The sequence below is a fragment of the Suncus etruscus genome, chromosome 8 (assembly GCF_024139225.1).
Source record: "Suncus etruscus isolate mSunEtr1 chromosome 8, mSunEtr1.pri.cur, whole genome shotgun sequence".
Taxonomy (NCBI): domain Eukaryota; kingdom Metazoa; phylum Chordata; class Mammalia; order Eulipotyphla; family Soricidae; genus Suncus; species Suncus etruscus.
Genome location: NC_064855.1, coordinates 30,971,257 through 30,997,113, shown reverse-complemented (window position 1 = coordinate 30,997,113; position 25,857 = coordinate 30,971,257). Strand labels below are relative to the sequence as shown.

At 38.5% G+C, this 25,857-nt stretch overlaps 1 protein-coding gene and 1 non-coding gene across 4 annotated transcripts in view; one reads left to right on the top strand and one right to left on the bottom strand.

The window, feature by feature from the left end:
- The window catches only part of OPCML (opioid binding protein/cell adhesion molecule like), a 650,993-nt gene that overhangs the window by 321,399 nt on the left and 303,737 nt on the right, over window positions 1–25,857 (top strand). The window lies entirely within an intron of this gene.
- Window positions 12,349–12,455, bottom strand: LOC126017000 (U6 spliceosomal RNA). The gene has a single exon (XR_007498679.1). It is a non-coding gene; the product is annotated as a U6 spliceosomal RNA (small nuclear RNA).

Sequence of the window (25,857 nt, the reverse complement as noted above, 5' to 3'; positions counted from 1 at the left end):
GATAGCACAGAGGTAAGGCATTTGCCTTGCATGCAGAAGGATAGTGGTTTGAATTCCGGCATCCCATATGGTCCCCCGAGCCTGACGGGGGTGACTTTTGAGCATAGAGCCAGGAGTAGCCCCTGAGAGCTGACGGGTGTGACCCAAAAAAAAAAAAAGATTTTCATGATAGTTGTTAGTGTGGTTATTTTCCTAAATGTACTAACCACAGTGAGCCAGCTATTACGGCCCTCATCTCTCTTGTCTCTGGGCATTATTACAATAATGTCTTTAATATTTTTTCAAAACCCATACATGAGTGAGACTATTTTCTCTCTCCCCCTGACTTATTTCACTCAGCATAATAGATTCCATGTACATCTACGTATAGGAAAATTTCATGACTTCATTTATCCTGGTGGCTGCATAATATTCTATTGTGTATATGTACCAAAGCTTCTTTAGCCATTCATTTGTTGAAGGGCACCTTGGTTGTTTCCAGAGTCTGGCTATTGTAAACAGCACTGCAATGAATATAGCCGTGAGGAAGAAATTTTTAATTATATGGAGGTATGAGTTCACTTTTTTTTACATGTGGCTAACCAGTTGTGCCAACACAATTTGTTGAAAAAGCTTTCCTTGCTCCATTTTGGATTTGTTGCCCCTTTATCAAAGATTAGTTGATTGTATGTCTGGGAAATATTCTCTGAATGCTCAAGTCTATTCCACTGATTTGAGGATCTGTCTTTATATCAAAACCATGCTGTTTTTAATAAATATTGCTTTGTAATACAATTTAAAATTGGGGACAGTAATGCCTCACATATTCCTTTTCCCAAGAATTGCTTTCACTATTCATGGGTGTTTATTGTTCCAAATGAATTTCAGAAGAGTTTGATCCACTTCTTTGAAGAATGTCATGGGTATTCTTAGAGGGATTGCATTAAATTTGTACAATGCTTTGGGGAGTATTGCCATTGCAATGATGTTAATTCCCCCAATCCATAAGTAGGGTATTTGTCTCCATTATCTTGTATCCTCTTTATTTCTTGAAGCAGGGTTTTGTAGTTTTCTTTGTATAGGTCCTTCACCACTTTAATTAAGTTGACTCTAAGGTATTTGAGTTTGTTTGGCACTATTGTGAATAGGATTTTTTTAAATGTGTATTTCTTCTCTATCATTTCTGCAAACAGCAGAAACCAGCTTTACTGTCTGTGGGCAAGACTGCTCACCTCTGTTAAAGATGAGCCCTCAGAAACAATGGCAGAGAGGATCAAAATCCCAGGCCATGAGAAAGAGAGAAGACCCAAGATGTCAGACATGTTTTAGGGCAATCAGAAGAAACCCTCTATATTTAGCTTGAAAATACATTTGCTAAACATTCTTATAATGAACACTATAATAAGAATCTATAGTATCTAAGTTCTTTTCCATTGATTTCTGTGGACAAAGGTATTAGAACATTTTTACAGACATAATTTTTAATAATAAGTTGTTAAATGATACAAGCAATCAAACATCACAGCAACTGGGAAACATTCACTAGGATAGATAGGTGAGAACCATTAAAAATATAACAACATTATATATTTCCCTGGAACTGTTCCAACTAATATTAAACTGCTAAGATTGTATAAAATTTTTCTGTTTGCAATAGGGCATAGAACAAAATAGAAGTTACTAAGGTTCATAAAGATAAAACACAGTTTAACCAGCAATATAGTAATTGATGCAAATAGGGCCAAGAGATTAACCTAGAAGAAAGTTAATTTTTGGAGTTAGTCCAGGCGCCGGTGGTTCTGAAAGCAGATTTTCCTCAACTGGGCTTGATGTGGACTTGGATTCTTCATTCCCACCTTCTGTGATGGCTGCTGGGGTCTCCTCAATAAGCTAATGCCAGTTGGTGGCTGAAGTCCTCACAAAAAGCACCTCTAGTAGAAGACAGATGGTAGACGCCAGCATCTGGGATGCTGCTCAGTCTTCAGCTCTCCCCTTCACTGCATGCTTCTGTCCCACCTGAGGAGGCCTCTGCCTCCCACCACCATTGGTGGTGGGGCACAAGAGCAAGTCTGGGGAAAGAATTGACAGAACCTGTGTTGACTGGGATTATATTAGCTATCTTTCACTGGCATTCTTCCAGGTCCAGATACATTAGCAGCTTTTGACCCTCTCTCCTTTCTAGACATCAAACTCCCAATTACCCCCATCTCCAATGCTACATATTAACTTCCTGGAATTGCTTCTCTTAATAGCTGTCAGTAAATAAAGAAACATCTTTGGTGTAATATTTATTGATGATAAATCTAACCATTCTGGTCATTGAACCTCTTGACAGTGCCCAGGGCTTGTTTTGACAGCACTGGCTTGTTCACATGACTGAGTGCTTAGGGCACAGGGGAATCTCTGGTCAAGCCATTTTCAGACTGAATCTGCAGAGATGGTAGCCAGCTCATCATCCTTCGTGAGAGATGGGAATCTCTCTGGTTTAGCATCAGTAGTAAATGATAAATTATCATCCCTGGGAAGACCGTTAGATTGGAAACTTGTCACTACTTCCTGTGTGGTGCCAAGTATGTGGCATGTGTGCAGGCGAATCTCTAGGGAGCCTGGCACATACAGTCCAGAGTGAGAATGCAGGTAGATGGACCAGAGCAAAATGAAGCCATTCAAAACAGGGGCCATGTGCACCAATGTTCCAGTGAAAGGCACGGCACATTCAGTTCAGCTTGAGGGTCATATCATAATAATTATCTATTTATCAGAAGGTCATGTCAGTCACCATCTTTGGGGTCCTCTCGGGTTCTTGGGTCACTTATTTGAGTACCGTTTTTCCAACCCTGGGTAAATGGGTCTGAGGCATAGTTGCACATGAAATAAACCAGGTTGAGAATGAAACATGTGTAGTCTGGCCTTTAAATCATTTTTTAAGGAATTTTCATAAACATCCCTTCTGCCAAATAGATGCATGAGTGATCATTTCCCTGACAGGAAAATAGAAAACCCATGTGCTGAGGTGCTAAGTAAAGACTTTGCCTTGCGGGACCGGGCGGTGGCGCTAAAGGTAAGGTGCCTGCCTTGCCTGCGCTAACCTTGGACGGACCGCGGTTCGATCCCCCGGTGTCCCATATGGTCCCCCAAGCCAGGAGCAACTTCTGAGCACATAGCCAGGAGTAACCCCTGAGCGTTACTGGGTGTGGCCCAAAAACCAAAAAAAAAAAAAAAAAAAAAGACTTTGCCTTGACAGAACTTCACGTTCACTCTAGTTTTTAAAGTCTGTTGGAGTGTGATCCGCATTAAGTCACGGAGAGATCAATTTGCAAAGCAAATTAGTCAAATATCTGTTGTATATCAAACATTTAACTTAGAAAGCCTAGCCCTCTGCTTTCCAGAGAGTATGGCAACAATTGCATGTGGGAAAAAAGTGACTGATGTAAATTAGACATGAACCGTTACAAGAAACAAATCACTTTCTAAATACTTGGTACTTAGTACTTCAATTTAGAAGTTGATTTTGTGGCAAACAGGAGATGCTTTCAGATGGAAAAAACACTATGATATAACATAAAATAGGGAGATTATATAGGAGATACTGAATTAAATATAAGTTCAGCTTGATAATGCCTTGATTTTTTTGAGAGATTAAGAAGCAAAGAATAAGAAACAAATTCAGTGATATAGATACATTTCTAGATATATTTCTATTTAGACTGAAGAAAGGTCATGCCTAAAATTTTGCCTTAAAATTTGATTCATATCAAAGATTTCAAATCACAGATCGATGCTATGGTATCTCTTAATATCCAGATGTAAAATATAAATATGTAGTTTAATGCCGAACATGTTCAGTTAACTACACTGACTGAAAATTAAAACCCAAGACGTTAGCAGAGCATTGCAATCAACATAATATTCAGTATGATAAAACTGGCTTTTCATAGGAGAAAACTAAATCAGGGAAAATTGGACTCCTAAGCAAGGAGGGCAATTCCTCAGTGAGAAGCTTCTGAGATAGTGTGATAATTTATTTGAGAATTTGCTTCTGCCTTATTCAGTGTTTCATAAGTGCCTACAGCATTTATAGTAGATCTATAAACTAAAGTTAAACTAAAGTTAGCTAGAGTTTCTGTCCAGCAAACAGAATATTTATGCGATGAACTAAACAAATTGTTTTAGCTATTTAGAATTTTGGGAGTGAACAATTAATACTAAAAAACAGAATCGCAGTATCTGAGAAAAGTATCTCTTTCCCAGTAATGTTATTATAAATCAGCTGATAGGGCTTATTTCTTATAGTGTAGGCATATACTATATAGTAAATGCTATATATTGTATACACTATACTTCTTTTCCTCTGAGATAACAGAGTTTGGCAAAGAGATCTACCATCACACCTCTAAGGAATGCCTGAAGTAAGGCACCCTCAAATAGCATCAATGAAAATTATCCTTTAGTACACCTAAACTTTTTCTGATATCAGGAGTCTTGGATCATTTAAGGAGCTTTCTCGGGACACAGGGATGAAAAGAGCAAACACACCTATGGGAATTTTTTTGTGTAGCAAGGGAATTAGAATCCTAAGATGTGCTTGAGAATGCACATGTTGGCCATAAATGGAATCAGCTGGATTAAAGAGGTTATTATTTGAGAATACATATCATCTGAAGTGAGATGTCAATAGTAGAAAGGTTTTTTGTTCCTTGGCATCATCAAATTCCATCTTGCCTAGTTTGCATGGACTCAGTGTCTCCTAGCTCAGTGAGGTCTCTGTTTCCATCTTTCTGGTGATGTCAGAACAATCAACCCTTCTTTCATGTACGAAGCCATGACTGGGCAAGCCTTGATCACTTTTCAGATGCCCTTTCCAAAGCCAGGTGTAGTGATTTCCGTTTCAGAGTTGTTCTTTGGAAGAGTTGAGTTCCCCAAAGGCAAATTGCACTTAGTCTGAGTTAGAATTGATGAACATACACATCTGCTTCTGGGAACCTGGGGCCAGCACCTGAAGGACAGACTGATGCTGCTCAACAAGAAATAGAATAGGAAGTTTGGAGAGCAATCACAGATGGGCCAGAGTCATGAGATGAATGGCCCAATAGGTTCAGGGAGACAATAAACCAACCATCATTGAGAATTCATATTAAGTGAACATGCTTCAGGTCTGCCACACAAAATAAATAGCAACTCCAGTGATGTCAGTGGCTCAAAGGAATTTACTGTCTCTTTTGAGATTCCTCGGAAAACCCAAAGGTACACAATGTAGGATCCATTGAACTGGGGGCTAATTTACAGATTTCTATTGTTGAGAAAGGATTAGTGAAACCTCCCATTTCAATGGTCTGTTTCTAATTTGCATCCTTAACGAGGTGGGATCCAAGCCATTTTCTGTTCCTTTGTGTTTATTTTGCAGGAACAGTGTTTATTTCTGATAATTGCAAATAAATCTTCCTTCCCTTTCTCAAAGGCACTGAATAAAAGATGTTGGGAGTCTGTTAACTCCATAGCTTGAATAACTATCAAAAAGGGGAGAAGTGAAATCCAATTATAATTCCTTCAAAAATGTAATTAATGTTACTTTCCCAAAGAGGATGGTCCCTACATTTCATTTTTAAGGCATTTGTCTCTCTGCAGTTTCCTGCAGCTTGTCTAAGAAATTGCACCACAGAGCTAAAGACTCCAAACCAGAATGTCAGAACCAGGTGTCATGTAAAAACAGGGAGGATATAGGTTAGGAAGAACAAACATTTAGACATTAAATATGGTAACATTTTTATGATTTGGCTTCAAAAGGCTTAGAACCAAAGCCAATTGCTCCAAATTACCTAATTCTAAAGGTCTGTCAAAGAAGCCAGTCAGAGACTTCACAGGTATTTCCAAAGTCAGTGAAGACTGAAGTCACTCTGAAGAATTTATAAGTTGTTTCCATGGCCACAGAAAGCAGATAGGAACATTCATTTCTCATTGACTATGCTAATGGGGGAAGAAGGGAGTGAAATTGTATCATGAGTGTTTTTGGAGAAATCTAATCCAGAAATAGTCGTTGAAAATTTTTATTAACAATAGGTAATTTAATTGGATGTGAGCATTAATCCTGCTAGAAAATTAAAAATCAGTTCTCTATAAACACAACTATTATGAAGATAATTTCATTGTCTTTTATTAGTTAGGATGAATTAATAAGGGAGTGATTAGTAAGCACTGAAAGGAGTATGACTCTTGACTCACAAAACCTGCCTCCAAACTTAAGGTTTTGCGCCATTAAAACAATGAAAACTTCTGCTGAAATCAGTTTCAGAAAACAGTCTTCCTCTCAGAAGAGTGACCACAGAGTTGGTTTTTGACAAAAATGTATTAGCAGCAAAGCCATACACGAGCAACCTTTATGCTCCCTCTTCATTGCTTCTTCCCTGTGCCTAGCTGATATTGTATTGTTTATAGCAGGTACTAAAACAATATTTGTTTACTTAATTAATTTTACAGGGCTGGAGGTATATAGTACAGTGAGTAGGTTGTTTGCCTGGCACAGGGCTGACACAGATTCAATTCCCAACACCCTATATGGTCTCCTGAGCCTTCCAGGAGTGATCCCTGAGTACAGAGTCAGGAGTAAGCCCTGAGTATTATTGGGCATGGCCCAAAGAAAAATAAAATAAAAATCAATTAGATTTTTTTTAAATTTTATTGTGACCAAAGTAAATTACAACTCTTTCACAGTGATATATAAGGTACATAGTGACCATAAATGAGGGGCACTCCCACCACCAATGTTGTCCTCCCTCCACCCATGTTCTCAGCATGCATCCCATATGTCCCTCCTTTTTATAATCAACATCTTAATGCTTTTATTTGGAAGATAGGCTATAACCAGCAGTGCTTAGGAACTATTCCTGTCTCTGTTAACAGAAATAATCACAGGAATGATCTCATTGTTCAGGGAACCATGCCAGGATTGAAAGAGTTGGAAATATGCAAGGCATTACCCCCCTGTATTAGCTCTCTGGTCCAATTAGAAGTTTTGTTTTTCTAATAAAAGAGGCCCATTTTTGAGGCAGAAAAATTAAGTTTTGTGAGAACAAACCCAAAGCACATTTTAATTTATGTCCAGTATCTTTTTCCCTGAAGGAAATATTTTTAGATTCTTGTACATCAATATGTTTTATGTTTATATATGTTATGTCAAGAATTGTATTAATATGGACTGGAGAGAAATGCATGCCTGGCATGTCGCTGACCTGGATTTAATCCCTGACACTACAAATGGTCTTCCATCCCACTAGAATTGATCCTTGAGTAGTAGTAAGCCCCAAGTGTGTGGCCACAAAGACAAAGAACTAAAAGAATTTAGGTATGTTTATACAAATTGTGTTGTAAATCTAGCTCCATTGTTTTCTACTTCTGAATCTTGGAAATGCATCTCTGAAATTTCCGACATTCAATGTATTGGAAAATGGGAATGATGCCTCATGTAGTGTGGTGATTGAGAGGATCCATGTAAAGGACCTGAACACTAAGCACTAAGCACTTAAGCAAGCACAATAGCTAACTTGACTGGTATTTGCATCTGTATTAATCAGCTTGTTTCTGCCAAGTTGATATATTCATTAAAGACACGTCTGACACTTCCTTTTAATCTCTCCCTTTTTAGGTCACTGCTCTGCAATCTACAGCTGCAGCACATATATTTATTTACACACATTATTTTTTAAAGTGTTGATACCCAGTATTGTATGACTTGCTACTTAACTAAAGTTGATGGAAATTATATATCATAATATTTATATTATTTATATTATATTATATATTATAATATTTAAGGGTTTTTTCTAGAACTGGGAATGTGACTCAAAGGACTAGAATTTATGCTTCACATGCTCATTCCTATGTTCTTTCATGACACTACTTGAAAATCACATGGGAAAACCCTCAGTTTTATCTAGAATGGCCTGAGTAGCAGGCATCAGCATGGTGAAGATTCAGAAGATGGGAACAGTGATAGAACTTACTGAGTCATTCATCTAAAGGAGAAATGGGATTTGCATTTGATGCAGGTTATGTGACTTATAAAGAGCATTTGTTCTTGTCTGGCATTTGGGACAAATAGACCATCTCAAAGCTTTAAACACAACAAGCAAAGAAGGAAATTATCAGCAGACATTTTTCTAAAAAAGAAATAACTTTGTCAACTTTTGCTCTTCATTTTCTCACAATCTGTTCAGTGCCTCCACACACACCTCCAAAATCTTGTATCAAGCAAACAGTACCCTTCCAGTAACTTTGATCTAAGCCATATGGGGCAATGATAAGAACATCACATCTATGGAGCTGGAAGAGTAGTACAGGGTGTAGACCCTTGCTTTGTATGTAGTTGATCCAATTTGACCTTTGGAACATCATATTATTTCCAGAGCACTACTAGGAGTGATCCCTAAGTCAAGCCAAGAATTCTTGGAAAGCCAAGAATAACCCCTGAGTATTGCTGGAAGTAGCCTAATCGCCCAACCCCCCAAATGCAAACACACACCAAACAAATACACATAAAGAACACACATCAGTTCTAGAATTAGAATAAATGGAATTGGAGCTTCTTTCTTTGGAGGAACCCTAAAGATATATTTGCACCATGTCTTCAGAGCATAGTATAAAAGTAAGGGGTTCTGTGGAGAGCCTCTAGGATAGTAGTGAGGCCTGATCTCTGCTGTGCTTGAAATGAGGTCTATGGAAGAAAGAACAACTTACTTCTATTTGTGGCTGATTAATGTTCTTTCCTGGACCTCGGCCCAGATGTTCCCATGGTTGCCTGCCAGGGAAAGGGTGTCACCTCTTTAGCACCTCACTTACCCCAGGTATACAACTGCACTCAGAGAAGTTGATTCTGAGCACATCTTCTCAAAATGCAGCTGTTTAATTAGCATCCTGACTGGACTGCTTTCTTTGAACATACAAACCTCTTCATTTTAATATGGGCTTAACACTTTGTGCTGTACATAATTATTTTTCACACCCTACATGAAAGAGAGAGAGAGAGAGAGAGAGAGAGAGAGAGAGAGAGAGAGAGAGAGAGCAGAGAGATTGTAGAGCAGGTAAGGTACTTGCTTTGCATGTGGCCTACCCAGATTCAATTCCCAGCACACTATATGGTGCCATCCCCTCCAAACCCTGCCAGGAGTGGTCATCCCTGAGTGGTCCCTAGTTACCATATGATCCCAAAGCATTACTAGGAGTGGGGCTGGACATTCTCAGCATCACCAGAATAGCCTAGAGAATTTCCAGCACCACAGGGCCTGTGAAAACCCCTGCTCAACTTGTTTACTAAATCTCTGCCCAGTTGGCCAATAATTGCAGGTAGGACTCCTAGACTTCTTGAATTCTTTGAAGGTTGTCTCCCAAAATTCAATAATAGAAAAAACTGTCATGAACTCTGAAGGAGATGTGTCTTTATCCTCATGGTACCCGCTTCTGAATGGCCAAAGGTCCCTCTGCCTCTGCTTGTGTCTTGTGCTTCAGTGGGAGCTCACCAGAAATGTGACTCAGGGGCAACTTGTTTCAGTATCAGGATCTGAAGCGCATTCCCAGGCCTCACTCTCCTCTGGATGCCTTTGCTGTTGGTTGAAATAAAAATCCAGAGACCCTGAGAGGTGAGGCTTGATTGGCAGCTACTGTGTCTGTAGTTGCCAAGGTGTTTTGAGGCAGAGAACAGGAGAAGGTAGAGTAGAGGGTGATGGGGTAAGGGGGCCAGGCCACTTGAGAGACATCTTTGCCAGGTCAGCCCGACAATATCATTTATGAGGCTGGCACTCATAACCAGAGTGATGTAAGCAGAAGGGTGTCTACTTGGCTCAACTGCCGACTACTTTCTCTACTGGAATAGAAAATGCTAGTGGAGCTTAGGGCTCCAAAACAAGGATCTGGTGAGATGCAGGTCTGGAAGCAAACATTGACACAGAAAATAATATACACAGTGAAGAGGTACAAGAACGGGTTCAGGAAATCTAGACTCAAGCAAAAAATTCAACCACCCAAGCTTTCTGCTCCTAAGAAGAAACATAGTTCAGTGAAGAAGACTGAAGAATGAGCATCTGCCTTTTATAGACCTCTCTATTATTGACAGGAACCAGACCACACCCTGGTTGGGAGAGGAATACCAAATAGGGAATAATCCAATATCTCATCACCAGATCCCACCCTAGGTTGGATAATGGATATTGATTAGGGTAGGTAGGACCAGTAAACCAACAAAAGACCTAATCAGTGATGTTTTCTATATTGTTAACACAAGGAAAACAACTTTTTGACAACTTCAAGTTCACTTTTAAGAATGATGAATTGGCATAAACACAGCAGAGAACCTGCTGTCATTCTCCCCAGACACCCTTTCTCTTCACTACACTTGGAAAGCCCAGCTCTCTGAACTTCTCACCTGGAAATGGGAGAATCTGACACATGGAGGATTCTGGATCAGGTCTGTCCTTTTATTTATTTATTTTTGTTTTTTGGGTCACACCCAGCAGCGCTCAGAGGTTACTCCTGGCTCTGTGCTCAGAAATCACTCCTGGCAGGCTCAAGGGACCATATGGGATGCCAGGATTAGAGCCACCATCCTTCTGCATGCAAGGTAAATGCCCTACCTCCACGCTATCTCTCCAGCAGGTCTGTCCTTTTGTGGACCAAGGGAGCAGTGCTAATACTGATACTGATACTCTGGGACATGGCTCAGCAACCATTCAGTGGTTCATTTCTACTATTTGGTGAAGATCCTGCCCATGGGCGTCATTTCATTGTGGTTGATGATGCCAATAATGCTCAGACCTAGATATGGTATTGCTAAATACACAGATTACCTGGGCCCTTACTGTCCTGGTTATTGTCCTGGATAACAGAATTGGGAATTCAGCCCTAAAGTGGTGATCATATATCAATCAATGATATATGAATTCATCTCATGCTTTTTCCAAGATCACACAGCCCCAGAGGTAAGACAGAAGGGCTCAGAGTTCTCTTACAGTCCCCCATTTAAAGGTTCTGGTAGCCCTTGAAGCAAACACTTTTGGAAGCATTGGTATTCACATAAAAGAATCAATGCTTAAAGAAGGAGGAATAAAGATTAAATTTCTTAAAGACTTAAAGACTTGGCCTTGCTCATACTCTTCCCCTGTCAAAGTCTCCTTCCCAAAAATCTTGAATATTTGCCTCAAGTAAGGTTTCAATGTTCAAAAAAATTGTAGCAGGAATTTGATCATCTATAAAAATTGTTTTGAAATGTACAGAAGGGTTGATTGACATGTTCCTTGAGATTGGAATCCCCTCTTCTAAGTTACAGATTTACTAATCTGGTTTATATAATGAATTATTTTTTTCTTTAAGCATAGATAGAACACCACTTGAGAACTTTTTTCCACTCCCAGTGTTGATACTGTATCATTGTCAGTCATGTCCTACTGCCCACTGCTCCTCAAAGCCATGATGTTATTTTCTCTTTGCTAGGATGGCCTGCTCTGGACCATCAATGAAGTCACAGATACAGTTTTGCATGTGGTCATTCTCATCATGTTTTTAGATTTGTTCCTATTAAGATATCTACTGCCATACATCATACTTTGATTCCATCTATATTTCCTTTATGATGAATCATTCAACATGTCTTCACATAATACTTTTTGTTGAGATATGTGTTTTTGTTTGTTTTGTTTTTTGAACATCTGGAAATGCTCAGGAATTTGTACTGGTTCTATGTCAGGCATCACTCCTAGTGTTGCTTAGGAGACAATATGTGATGCTCAGGATAGCAACCTGGATTAGCCACATACAAAGCAAGGGCTCTACCTGGTGTACTATAGCTCCATCCTTGAACCATGTTTTTATTTCTCTTTGCTGTATGACCTCTGTACACTTACACTGCTGATTTGTATAGCAACACTCAATTACCTCATGAGGATGATCCATACAGTTTACAAGCTAATCTCATCTACTCTTTGCACCCCCAATGCATGAAGATTTGTTTCACAACATCTGTCCCAATGCTTATTTTTGGGTTTTGTCTATTAAATCTATTCCATTCTTTTTCTTCTTTCCCTAAAGCGTACAGGCAACCACAAGGGGCAGAGATGGTATTTCATGATGATCAGAATTTCATTTCTTTTATGGATTATGATGTCTACCTTTCTCCATGTGCCTATTTGCTTTTGGTATATTTTCTTTGAATAAATTTTCTTTTAGAGTATTAAAAATGGGTATTTTTTAGCATTGTAAGAGTTGTATACATATTCTGTAATGAAGTCACTTATTAGAGACCTGATATTCAAGAATATTTCTATATTGTGGATTTTCTTTTGACTTTATGGATTGTGTTCTTTAAAGTGCAAAAGGATTTTTTTTAAAAAAAATATAAAATGCTTCACGAATTTGCATGTCATCCTTGCACAGGGGCCATCCTAATCTTCTCTGTATCGTTCTGATTTTAGTATATGTGCTGCCGAAGCGAGCACTGCAGAAGGATTTTATTCAAATAAAATCTAATTTATTTAGTTTGACATTTGGTACTTATGATGTTAGTGTTGTGTTTAAGAAACACTTGCCTAATCCAAGGACATGTGTGTTTTTCACCCTATTTGTTCTTCTAAGAGTTTTAGGTCTTACCTATAGGACTTTGATCCACTTTGAGATAGTTTTGTATAGTTTCTGCACCAGGAAGAAGTTCAGCTTCCCTCATCTGTAGAGAAAGATGCAGATGCCCCAGCATCATTCACCTGTCTTGACAGTCTTGCCAAAAATCAAATTGCTCTAAGTCAAAGTTTATTTCTAAATTTTAACCACTTTTAGTGATCTATGAGGTTATCATTACTTCAAGAATACACATCTTGAGCAAAACTTCTCAGTAACTTTTACAACTAGGAAATATGAGTTTTCTGACTTTTTTCTAATTTCACAACTATTTAACTATTTTGAGTCTCTTAATACACAGTCTAAATTTTATGATCAACTTGCCAAATTCTACAACTTAGCAGAATTTTTGAACAGGAATTTAGAATGTTAGATCAATTAAAGAAAATAGCCATCTTAACTAATTACTGCTTCCCATTTATGACCATAAGCTGTCTTTCTGCTACTTATGTTTTTCATAACTTTTGACAATAAGAGAAAATGTTCAGAATTTAAGTTTTGTGCTTATTTCATTAAATATATTTTATTGTGTACTTCTTTGGGTAACTATATTTTTATTTTATGTTTAGATTTTTACTGCTATTATCTAGAAAGCACTTTGCTATGTTAGTCTTGAATTCCGATTTTTTTATATTGGTCTTAATTCTACAACCTGGCTGAATTTGTTTATGTAGTCAAATAGATTTATAGTCATATCCTTAGGAATTTCAGTAAAATTATGTACTCCTCAGAGAGAGTGCTTTATTTCTTCCTGTCTTCTCTAGATGATTTTTATATAATATACTTGCACAATTTCCCTGGACACAGCTTAAATATTATGTTTAATAAAAAGTGTTTCACATTCCTTTTATTCATCATGTACTTCAAATACAACTAAGCATTCTTTTGGAGGGGAGAGCTATCATTGGGAGCTATACAGTGGGTAGGGCTGTGTGAGTGTGTGTTGTGCACTTCCAAAATTTTGGTAAGTTGTCAAGATGAAATTTTTCGCTTATGTAGCTTTATTTGTATGTTGCCTGCAACATGAGGTGTAGTTATGAAGCATACATACAGAGCCTCATATTTCTAGGGGTAACAAAAGCTAAGCCACTGACCTCTACCTTCTACTTATACCTTGTTGGGAATCTTTTGCAAGTATGTTTTTCCTTCTTGTTGGGAGTAGACCTTGTAAGCAGTGTTCAGGGGTTCAACATTTCTTCACCTATTAGTCTGGTGGTTCAATGTTAGGACATGGATGCTGTACTGCTTTGGTCCCGAGGTATGGGCCACCTGAGCTATTCTGGTGGTGTTTGAGGGACTCCAGAGCCACACCCTAGGTGTACAGGAGCCTCTAGGGAAGCAGCCTATGATGCTTAGGGAATTATATGATGCTAGGACTCAAATAGGGGTCACCCACAGTAGAGATGTTCCTTCCCCCTTGTACTGTCTCCCCAGCTCCCAATCCTCTATTGGTAAAGAGTATAGTTTATAATCACACCTAGGAACTGACATATGGGTCAGAGCTTATTTAAAGATGCAAAATGGAAAAGCTGAGCTTACATAAAATGTTTCATTAGAGACGAGAATAATAGAAAAAAATTTTTGTCATCCTATAGGCTTGCCATAGGGAGAAATAGCATTTGTCTTGTATTATGAGGGGACAAACTATTGTGGTGGGGGCATTGCAGTGAACAGTGCTACTCAGTACAAGGTCTATCAAAAGCCACAGCATTTTCTAATGAATAAAAACTCCTTGTTGATTAAATGAAGCATTTATCACAAGCTATAGTAATATCTCTATAAACTGAACATGGTTATATATTCTTTTGTGATCTTAAGAAATAAACAGAATTGGAGCCTGGGAGGGAACTCAAAAGACAGGAGCACATGATTTGCATGTAGATTATCCAAGTTCCATCCCTGGAATCCCATGGTGATTGGAGCACCCTAGGGAGAAACCCCTAGCACAGAGTTTGGAGTAACTCATTAACTCTGAGTCATTTGTGACCCCCCCAAAAAAATCATTCAATGAAATTAATAAAAAACAGTAGCCAGTAGCACACCTGAAAGTATATGAAAGGTGTCTTTGAATTTGATTTAATATGACAAGGTCCACTTTACCTGGGAACTCTAGGAATGTACACTGGTATTTTAGTAACAATTCATCTTTGTACAGAGATCTAATTTACAAACTGGCCTATAGTCTATTTGAAAAATGCAAAACAGGGGTCAGAGCAATAGTATAGTGGATAGGACATTGTCCTTGCATGTAGCCAACCTGGGTTCGATCTCTGGCATACCATATGTTCTCCTGAGCACCAGGATTGATTTCTGAGCACAGAGCCAGGATTAACATCCAAATGCCACTGGGTGTGACCCAAAAATAAGAAAAAAGATCCACTGGGGCTTCTTTTTGCCAAGGAAGTTGAGCCTGGACAGATGATGCATTCTCCCTCCTTGGCCCTCTGCAGGCTCAGCTTTATGTGCACCATGCACTCTTCCAGACTCATATGGATCTGCTTTTCAGGTTTTGTTCCCTTGATCTTTCCCCATGCAGTAAAGACAGCCTCTTCAGCTGTCTCCTTTGCTCACTTCCTTGGAAGTCACTCTGATGATTATCAACAATACAGTTTCTCCAGAGGTGAAGATGCTGTGTGGAGGAGAATGTGAATGTAAGTTTTCTGTAGTTCTTAATTAGATTCCATCAAGGGAAACCTCCTGGCCTGGTTTATTATCTAGCTTTGTTGGAGCTTGGTTTATCTAAACACTTTGAAGATGTCTCTTCAACCACATACTGCCTGTATGCTTACAATAGAGATACTCATAATACTGGTCAAATAGAAAAGGGTAGACCTGGTTGGTAGATAAAGAGAATGCCATGGGGTATATTTATGATGAGAGAGTAAGGGTAGGTGAGGATAGGGGGCAAGAGAAAAGAAAAAGAGGAGAACTGCCACTGCATGAATGCTATCAAGGAAGCACTGTTACATATCAGTAATTAAAGTTGAAAGGATTTAAGGCAGTGAGTCTCAATCTTTCCACATTTACAGGCTGATATGTTGCTAACACTAATTCAAATAACCCTCCCAAGATTTTATAATTATTTTTGTTTTGTTTTGGGGATCCATACCCAATAATGATCAGGAGAGTTACTCCTTGCTCTGTGCTCAGGGATCACTCCTGACAGCGCTCAGGGGCCATACTGGACTCAAGATTGAACCTGGGCTGGCCACATGCAAAACGAGCACTCTACCTGCTATACTATCTTGTTAACACTTGGTTAATGGTTACTCCTGTTTTATTTTTAAATTTCTGAAGCATAATAACCAATATCCAGTGCCCATGATAAAATATGTTTTTTCCCTGAACTGCTGAAAAGGCTCTCCCATTTAAAAAAGGGTTCATCATTTTCCCGCATCCTTAGTTGGATTATACATGTTACTATATAAGGCAGAGCCAGTTGATTAGCTCAATATTGCCTCATTTTCATCAGACACACATGAAACTCTTTCTGGAGCTCTGTACTTTTGCTAGGTACTCACACTTCCCAAGACATTGAGCATAGTTCTGTAGACAATTTTGCATAGTTAATGTTTCATCCTCATTTAGTCTCTTTGGCCTATTTTTCCATAAACACTCATTTTATCACCAGAGTCACCAGCATCAACTGTTTCCTTATTTTATACTGCATATGAAGTTTATATTTCAATCAGCATTCTTGTTTTGCATTCTCTAAGGACACGCCAAAGTTTTGACATTTTGAGCAGATAATTAACATGTGTGAGGATAATTGGCACAACCTACCAGATAAAAAGGGAGAGGTTCTTGGGTGAAATATAGCATTTGAATTGAAATGAATTCAGCTCAGGTTTTAAAGGTATTCTTGATTAGCAATAATAACAAGGCACTCCTAGGCTTCACCTGAGGATCTGTGCAAAAACCAAGATTACTAATTACAGAAGACTGACTACAACAACCAAAATGGAGCAGAAATCCTAGACCCATAAAGAAAGACTCTATCCTAGACTTCATCCTATGACCTGTGCAGATTCCAGGGTCTCTAATTAAAGAAGACTGATAATGTCAGCCACAACTGAGCAGAATGTTTCCTGGAACCATAAAAAGACCATGGGGTTTTATAATGAGCATTTCCAGAGCCTGTAGTTTTTCCCATGACAGTATACTTCAAGAGTAGAGAAACCCTGTAGCTCTTAGGCCAAGGGAATCCCTTTTTTAATTTCCCCAATATTTACTGTGCCTATGTAAAAAAGACCTACAAAAACTCACCACAGCAACCCTTCCTTTTTTTCTTTCTTGTTGTTGTTATTTAGTTGTTGTTTTATTGTTGCTGTTGTGTGTGTTTGTTGTTGTTTGTTATTTGTTTGTTTTTGGGTGGGTTTCATTCCCTTTCTTTTTTAAAATTGATAAACTGATAGCTCCTAGACAGACTCCTCCCAACTTTCTTTTTTTTTTCTTTTTCTTTTCTCTCTCTTTTTTCCCCCCAAAAAAAACACAGAATATGAATCATCTTGTTCTGCCTCATTAATTGAGGGAAAATAAAAAGTGGATGGGACCAGGAACAAAGAGTTTCATGAACACTGAGTGGAAATAAAAAATGATCAGACTTAAATACCAAACCCAAAGTCAACCACAACAGAATCAAGATATCCAATCTACATCAAGTTATATACAAAGGGACTGTTACAGTGGCAGTCCAGGGGCAAATGGGGAAAGTATGTCATGCATGCTAGGAAAAGGGGTGGAGGGAGGACAACACTGGTGGTGGGAATGGCCCGGATTCACTGTCACTATGTACCTTAAATATAACTGTGAAAGTAATTGTAATTCACATTGGTCACAATCAAAATAAAAAAAAGAATTAGTAACAAGGCAGATGACAACAAGCAAGATTTTATATAACCACAAGCTTGACAAGTGAAGATCTTGGAAGAACAAGGTCTTGTGTTTCTTGCAGGAATGAAACTTGAGGTCCAGAATTCCTCATGGACCTTGTTGGTTTACTTAGATATACTTGGGATGGCAAACTGAGGATGTTCAAGAGATTTGAATGGATTTTTTACAGAATGCAGGCATGTTGAGAACAGGAGCAAACTAAGCTAAGTGTGTCATCATCTTGAGGAAATGGGTCTTCAAGCATTGGGTCGACCATTTGTAGTGCAGGCTCATGACTGTGTGAACATGGCGGGTGGAGCTTTATTGGTTTGGAAACAATCCTCACTTTCCTAATTACCTCCTGAGGATGGATGCAGAAAGCAAAGTGGAGGGCCTGCTGAGCTCTTCACATTGCTTTAAGTGACTTTGGAGCTACAGTAAAATAACAAATATGTTATAAACAGCCTCAGCAGTTACAGAGATCTGCACACACAGAAGAAAAAGGGAGGTGGACGCATCTGATTTAAGATACTTTTTCCCTTAAGCTCCTCAACGACTTTATTCCTTAATGAGAGAAGGAGACAGGTCTTCGGAAATACTTTAGATTGAGTATTTATAGGAACCCAGATGTACTAGTTGTCTCCCTTACGTATTACTGACCTGATTCTTCAGTGCACAAGATGAATAATTTACCAAAAAAGCACATGTAAGTATCTCTTTATTATTCATTATAATGAACTGAGACAGGAGTAATTCTCCACTCTGCTGGAATCCCCTAGGGCTTAACGGAGCCAGACTGCTTGCTTTCCTATAGTTAATTTGAGTGGAACGAGATTCTTATCTCTGGACATGAAGCCTCTCTAGGACTTGTGCTAGTATTGTGTGGGCCAATGAGAGTGAGAGGCCTGAAAGAGTACAGTATAAGGTGAAGTTGTAAGAGAGCAGAAAGTGGATCTGTTGGGTGCCAGATGAAGTATTACAAAATGTTACAAGAGTCACTAGCTTTGGGAGTCAATGTGTGCTCAAGAAGGGCATGATTATTTTCAATATTTGCCTGAGGAGAGCAAAATTAAGAAGGCATGTCTATTGGTGGAAGGGTGTAAAAAAAAGGTAAAAAAGATTAGTTCCAATTATTTCTAAACCGTTTAAGGATTCATCCTTCCTTTGCATCTTTGCTCTTTTCTCATACTTTGCTTTAGCTGTTCTTGGTTTTCTGCCCCACCCCCATCTCTATGAAAGTACTTAAAATCCATGATAAAGTCTGCCATGCATATTTATCATTGGGATTTTAGGACACAGACCTAATCATACTTGCTCACACTTGCTCAAATACTTGCTCAAACTTCCCTGACAAAGTCAATTCTCTTCCAAGGTGCTGACCTCAGTCTGTCTCCATGTTTTGTACACCTATGTAGGGTCTTGCATACTCAGCATTTAGTGACATCAAGGAGGTTAAAGGTGAGCTTTTTGTTCAAATTTTCTTTTTATAGTTGTTTGGTTTGGGGCTACAGCCAGGAATTCTCAGGGTTTTCTTCTGGCTATGCACTCAGAAATCATTTGTAGAAATATGGGAGGAATATAGGGGATGTCTGGGATCAAATCTCTATCAACAGCTTACAAGCCAAGTACTCTGCCTGCTGTACTATTTCTCCAGACCCATATTTCCTCTCCTTTGTGTTCCCTCTAAGCAAGTAAAAGACTCCCAAAATGCAAAGATACCCCGCTCCTTCCCTTTAGACCTATAAGTTCGAACTCTTCATGACATAAATTGAAAGCAGCACTTTTATGGATATGAACTGGAAACTTTGGCAGGTCACCTTGATGACTCAATTGCCCCAGGGAATCTCTATATTTGGGTCTGTCATGACCCAAGGATAGCATTTCACCTGCCTTCTATTATATTTTTTCAGGGAAGTTCATTCACATAGTAATATAAAATAAGTCAGTTTTTGAAAGAAAGAGGATTGGCTTATAAAAATTAGATAACATATATTTTTAAGCAGACAGTTTTGACAAGCTTTAGGGGCATTGATGGTAAGTTGGAGAAAGTCTCCCTTCCTGTACCTTCCCTACCATCTGTCCCTGACATCTGTCTGTTTAATGAGTGTTATATTTTTTAAAACTAATCTAAGGCTGTATTCAGATAAGTAGCCTAGTTGGGATGGCACACAATGAATCAAGCAAGCTCATTGACCATAAAATCACAATCAATTGAACACACACAACCCTCATTTCCAAACTTGAGCCAGCCACCTAGGGGCTGAAATCTTAAGAGGTAATGGCTGCTTTATTTCTATAACTTTTTATTTGTATAAGTTGAAAAATGACACCAAGGCAAGGAAAACTGTCACCAAACCAAGTGAAAATCATCATAATTAGACTGTGATTCATTGGTTACATGTAAAAACTGAAATGTAATGGTGAAAAACATTTTACTTATTAGAATCAATAGTCATCAATCAATAAAAAGAGTACATTACAATTTATATCCAATTAAATAAATCATTGGTTCTGTGGTGCAGTCTATGATTTTTGTTATTTTCTTTTATTTTGGATGGGTACACACTATGGCACTCAGGACTTACTCCTGGCTCAGCATTCAAGGATTACTCCTGGTAGAAGTAGGGGGCCATATAGGGTTTGGGGGATTATACCTGGTTCATTCATGTGCAAGGCAATAGACCTATGCTTTGATATTGCTTTGGCCTTAGCACTCTATATATTTCAATGTTATTCACATTTTGTAAATGAGGAAATCAATGTCCAACAAAGTCCAGGATCTTTGCTCATTTTTTCTTATTTTAAAAATTACTTTTGGTTTACAATTCTACCAATAAAGTTTTCTCATGAACTTAACTTCAACACCACATCCATAACCAGACTACTCATGCCCCTTCTGAAGAACCCAAGCCATCTCTCTTTCCTACCTCCTCCAACTCAACTATGTGTCTCAGTTTCCTCAATATGTACATTGATGGAGCATAATTTTGGTAGGAAACTTCAACACTCCACTCTCATCACTGGACAGATCAACCAGGCAAAACATTAATAAAGAAAGAAGAGCCCTGAGGAAATAAAGAACTGAGTGCAATATACTTATTCTGGACCCTCAATCCTCCCCAAGAAACTGATGATATATTCTACATTCACATGAGAAATTCTCTAGGATAGGTCACATTTTGAAACACAATATGAACATCCACAAACTCACAAAGAAAGAAATTATACCATGTTATTTCAGACCAAAAGACACAAAAATAGACATCAACCATAAAAAAGTGGCAAAAGACTAAATACATGAAAACTAATCATAACATTTGGATGAAAGAGAAAAATTTAAAAATTCCTCAAAGTAATTGAAAATGAAGACACCAATTACCTGAATCTGTGGGACACAGCAAAATATTTATTCTCTTACCGAGCATATTACAGAGGCATCCTATTGATAGGATAAGAGTTAATCAATTCTCAGCATATGTTTTGGATTTTCAGAAATAAATCAGCCCTTTTGCAGTTTCTATTATAATTCACTTCAACCCCAAAGGCAAAGATTTGTGTCTGCCTGGTTCTGGAAGAAGAAGAATGACCTTGAGGTTTGCATGTTTTTTTTTGGGCTCCCCTGATCCCTCACATGGCACGTGAGAGTGTTTGCAAGGAACTTGGTTGGCTGTAATTTCTGCCTTGCCAGAGTATTTGCTTCCACGGTACTCATGCTGGGAGTTGGTGCCCAGCACACTCCATCCTTCAAAAAAAAATCCTTCTCCAGACATTCAGCTTTTAATTTAAATTTTTTAATTTATACTTTTCTGTGGGTGATACTAAAATAGACATGGTCTTCAGTAAATATGGCAGGATAATCTATTGAATGGAATTAAATGGTGTATGCCTTGGAAACATTTTAATTTCCTCACACTCTCTTCTTTGCCAACTCTTATGATAAAGCTAACCAGACTGGATTGTAAAGCTGTTTAGCATGGAGAGATGGGGCCACAGAGGGTAGTCAGCATGACAGACAAGCACCATGAGTAGTTCTGGGAATTTCTCATGTCAGCTCCTATAGCATCCATCTTTGATAAAGAGGAAAGTCAGGTAGTGCATGCTCTCACCCTCCCTGCATTTTCCAATGCCTTCTGAGGTCCTGGTTGCTCAACCAAAAATGCAAGGGAATACAGGTGAAGGGAGGAGAAAAGGGGGACTTGTATATGTCTTATCTGCGTTTTTACTAATGTTAGTGGCCTCCCAAGTAGTGTGCAGGTGGCCTAGATCCCCTCCAGGTAACTTTTCACCAGCAAGGCTGCTGATTCAGTGGGGCTGCTTGGAACCTCTGGGTGCTAAGGATTGCTGAACTACCGTGCTGGTGATCAGTGGGTTTCAAGATTGTATTTTGTGAATCATGAGGGTCTATATGAGTCCAGTGATTGATCCAGGGTCAAACTCAGGCAAGGCATGAGCTATCTCTCCAGCTCCAGTGATTTTTAACTTAAAGGGCAATTTCCTCCTTTTTTCTCCTTTTTTTCACTGCTTCTAAAATGATGTCGCCTTGTGCTGCAATGTCACCTTTAAGACAGTTGGGAATGGGCTCGTTTTGTTCAGTAGTCTCTGTACAGAAAATCTTTTTAAATGTATTATCATTTTGAGGACCAGAGAGAAAGTACAGTGAGCAGGTGCTTGTTGTGCATGAGGTTGGTCCAGGTTCTACTTCTTGGCTCCAGATAAAGTACCTCAAGTTCCTCCAAGAGTGATGTCTGAATGTAGATCCAAGAATAAGCCCTGGGCTTTATCTAGAATTACACCCAGCTGTGCTCCTGTCTCACTCCTGGCTTTATACTCAGGTATCAATTCAGGAGGGGCTCAGAGAAACATATGGGCTACTGGGATCTAACCCAGATCAGCCTCGCACAAGGCAAAAATCTTAGCTTCTGTGCTATCTTCCCAGCTTCTTAATTATTTGAGTTTCTTTACTTTATTTTTTGGTTTAAGCCCCACATCTAGTCATAGGGAAACCTAATTCCTTGTAAGGTCCTCAGAAGTTTTAATCTAGCAGTACTCTGGGACTATGTGGTGTCAGTAATTGAACCTAGCAGACAGATTCTAAGTGTGTGCCCTGCCTTTTGGGGTCATCTCCCTGTTTCACACTTCTTTGAAAGAGATAAAGCTTTAAAGCTCTCAGGCTCCCTTTTAGAAGTATTCGACCAATTGTGACTTCCACATCTCCTCCTAGAGCACTCCCCTGGTTGGCCTTTGACTTCTGCAATGCCTCCACCTGCAGGAGCAGGATTATTGGGTCTCTGGTCCTTCTAGATGGAATGTTTTACAATTTCTACTGCAAAGCTACCAAAGAGTTCAACCCACCTAAGCTCTGGGGGCCAACCAATCTTTTTCTAGGTGTGTACAGTTGTCTTGATTGATATATCAATTATGTATTTTTAGAAATACAACACTTTATCAACCAATGGTCATCAATCTAGAAACCAGCTCATCAACTATTGTGTCAACACACTGTGAATGAGACCTGATAAAAATACCAACTCAAAGTTGTCTCAGAGGCTCTAGTTGAGAAAATAAACATCAGGGCTGCATAAAATTCTTCTGCACAACTTTACAGAGATCAAGCATGGAATATTTCTGAGGTGTGTGACATTAAAAGGAAAGAAAGAAAAAAATATGTGTTGGAATAAAGGAATTATTTTATATAATGGAAAAGCAAAGAATTAATTACCAGTAATGCTAAAATATTATTTTTAGTTTGGGAACTATAACCAGGATATTCTGCACTTATAACTGGCTCTGCCTTCAGAGTTCACTCCTGGGGCTGTTCTAGGGTCCAAATGAGATGATGGATATTAAACCTAAGTAGTATAATCTTACAAGGCCTTACCATTCCTCTACTTTATTTTCAGCCCTTAAATATAAATTTTATTTTAATCAACCAAATGACTTGTCATGAGTTTAGATTTAAAAAAACCTAAAGTCCTCATCATAAGTCCCACTCCTGGACCTGTGCAGATACTGAGATCTCTAGATACAGAGGTCTGATTTTAACCCAGGATGGAGCAGAAGTCTTTTAAATACCACGAAAGCACCACCGAGAGAGTAAATGAACCTGAACAGAGTCTATAGTTAATCCCATGACAATATACTCCAAGGGTGGAGAAACCCCATATCCCTTAGGCTAAGTGAATTCCTTTTCGAATGACCCCAATATTTACTGTGCCAATGAAGGAGGGAAAAAAAGAGAAAAAGCACAAAACATTTTTTATTTTTTATATATTATTTTTATCTTCATTTATTATTATTTTTTTATTTTTATTTACCTATCTACTTTTTGTTGATTTCTTTGTTTTGGTGTGGTTATTGAAGTTGTTGTCCCCATTTATATTTATTTTTTTCTCTTCTTTTCTTTTCTTTCTTTATGTGCTCTGCCATGTTTCTTATCTCAAGACCATGTTTCTTTTTGTGGTGCTTATCATTATTGTTGGAGTCCTCACTGAATATTTGACACTTCTTGTTGTACTGTTGGGGTGTTTCACCTTCTTTTTCTCCTTCGTCTCTCAAACCGGCAATGAGAGCCTCTAGAAGGATTCTGCCCATTTTCGGCATATTAGACTTTTACCCAAGTTTATTGCTTTTCTCTTCTTCAAACAAAACCACATAACTTGAACTATCTAGTTTTGCCTCCCAGTTAGAGGGGGAAATAAGGGAGACATCAAGATCAAACAGGTGCAAGATTACTAAGTAGTAAGCTAGGTACAGAGGGGACCACATATTCTAGCAGCCCTGGGGGTGAGGGAGGAGGATATGGGAGGTAGGACGAAAACGAAGGTTTAGGGAGGACAAATCGGTGATGGGAATCCCCCCCTGATTTTATGTAAACATGTACCTAAAATATTATTGTCAACAATATGTGAGCCACTATGATCAAAATAAAAATTATATTAAAAAATCTAAAGTCCAATTCTATTTCTTAATTATTTGAAAACACAGAGAGGATAAAATCAGAGCTCAGTCGAGAAATAATAAATGGTCTCAGTATCACTTGGTTAAACTGATAATACTCCCAGCTGACAGAGGTTGAATTAGGATGTTTTTAAAGAGAAGCAATAAGAGAGTTCTTTGGGTACTAATTATGCAGTATTTCTTTAAAAAGTGCTTGCTATATGTGAGGTTCATGTTCTGACTCATGTATATGGTACTTAATTTATCCTTATAGTGATACCTATATCATTATACACATATCACCATATGTGTCCATCCTACTTTAAAGCTAGAGATAAGAAGGTTTTCTAGAGGTTAATAAAATGACATACTGGGAATTCTAGGGCTGTTTCTTAATAGGAAGAACCCTTGAGCATATTATACTCAGGCCCTCAACTTAGCACCATCATATGATATATTACAATATACAAGTTAGGCATTTCATTTTCCAAATTGACAAGATCCACCTAGCATAGAGGTTCACAAACTAATTTAGTCCCCAAAATGTTTTTTTTCAGAAATTAAAATGACTCAACAACCCCTGAAAATCTACTTTCTTTAAGCAAGCAGTGAACTCCCTAAAACTTCAGCCTTTTGGACCCAGCCCCATTTGTACCAGCAATGTTCAGAGGTAGTCTCACTCACCATAGGAAAACAGACCTAGATGATTATTTAGCTCAAAGCTGATTTAATCTCTCACTGAAAAGGGTCACAACTGCATGCACACCAGATAAACTTTCTAATCATGAAAAGCCTCTTTCCAAGGAGCTTAGTGACTCTTTAGTCATAAATTTTATGACGACTGATTAGTCCAACACTAAGACATTTTCTGGAGCCTCTTGAAAGGTGGGTGCACAGAGTTGGCTGTGGGAGACAGAGGCCCTAGAGTTAAGTTGGGTTCAATCTCTGTTCTGTTTAGTCAAAGCAAATGATGGACTATTTACATTCTATTTTCTTGGCAAGTCATAATTTTCAGACAAAACTAACTTACCAAAAAGGCACAGATGCAAATTGTTCAAGGCATATTCTGATGCAGGGAAGTTTTGCTTTTGAGCTGCTTTTGCTATCTGAGGTATCTAGCCAGCAAAGTTAGTTACTATTGCTTTGGTGTTGTTCCACTTTATGCACTCTGAACTGGGGCTTAAAATGTTAATCGTTGATATGACTGCGAGTAGGTTAACAGCAAAACTAGAGTTGAGAGTGAGTAATAATTCTATAAGACTAAATAGAGAGAGGCTGGTATGATAGTGCAGTTATTGGGTGTTTGCCTTGCCTGCAGTAGATTCAAGATGGTCCTGTTTTGATCCCCAGCATCCCATAAATTCCCCCTAGCTAGAAGCAATTTCTGAGCGCATAGCTAGGATTAACCCCTGAGTGTCA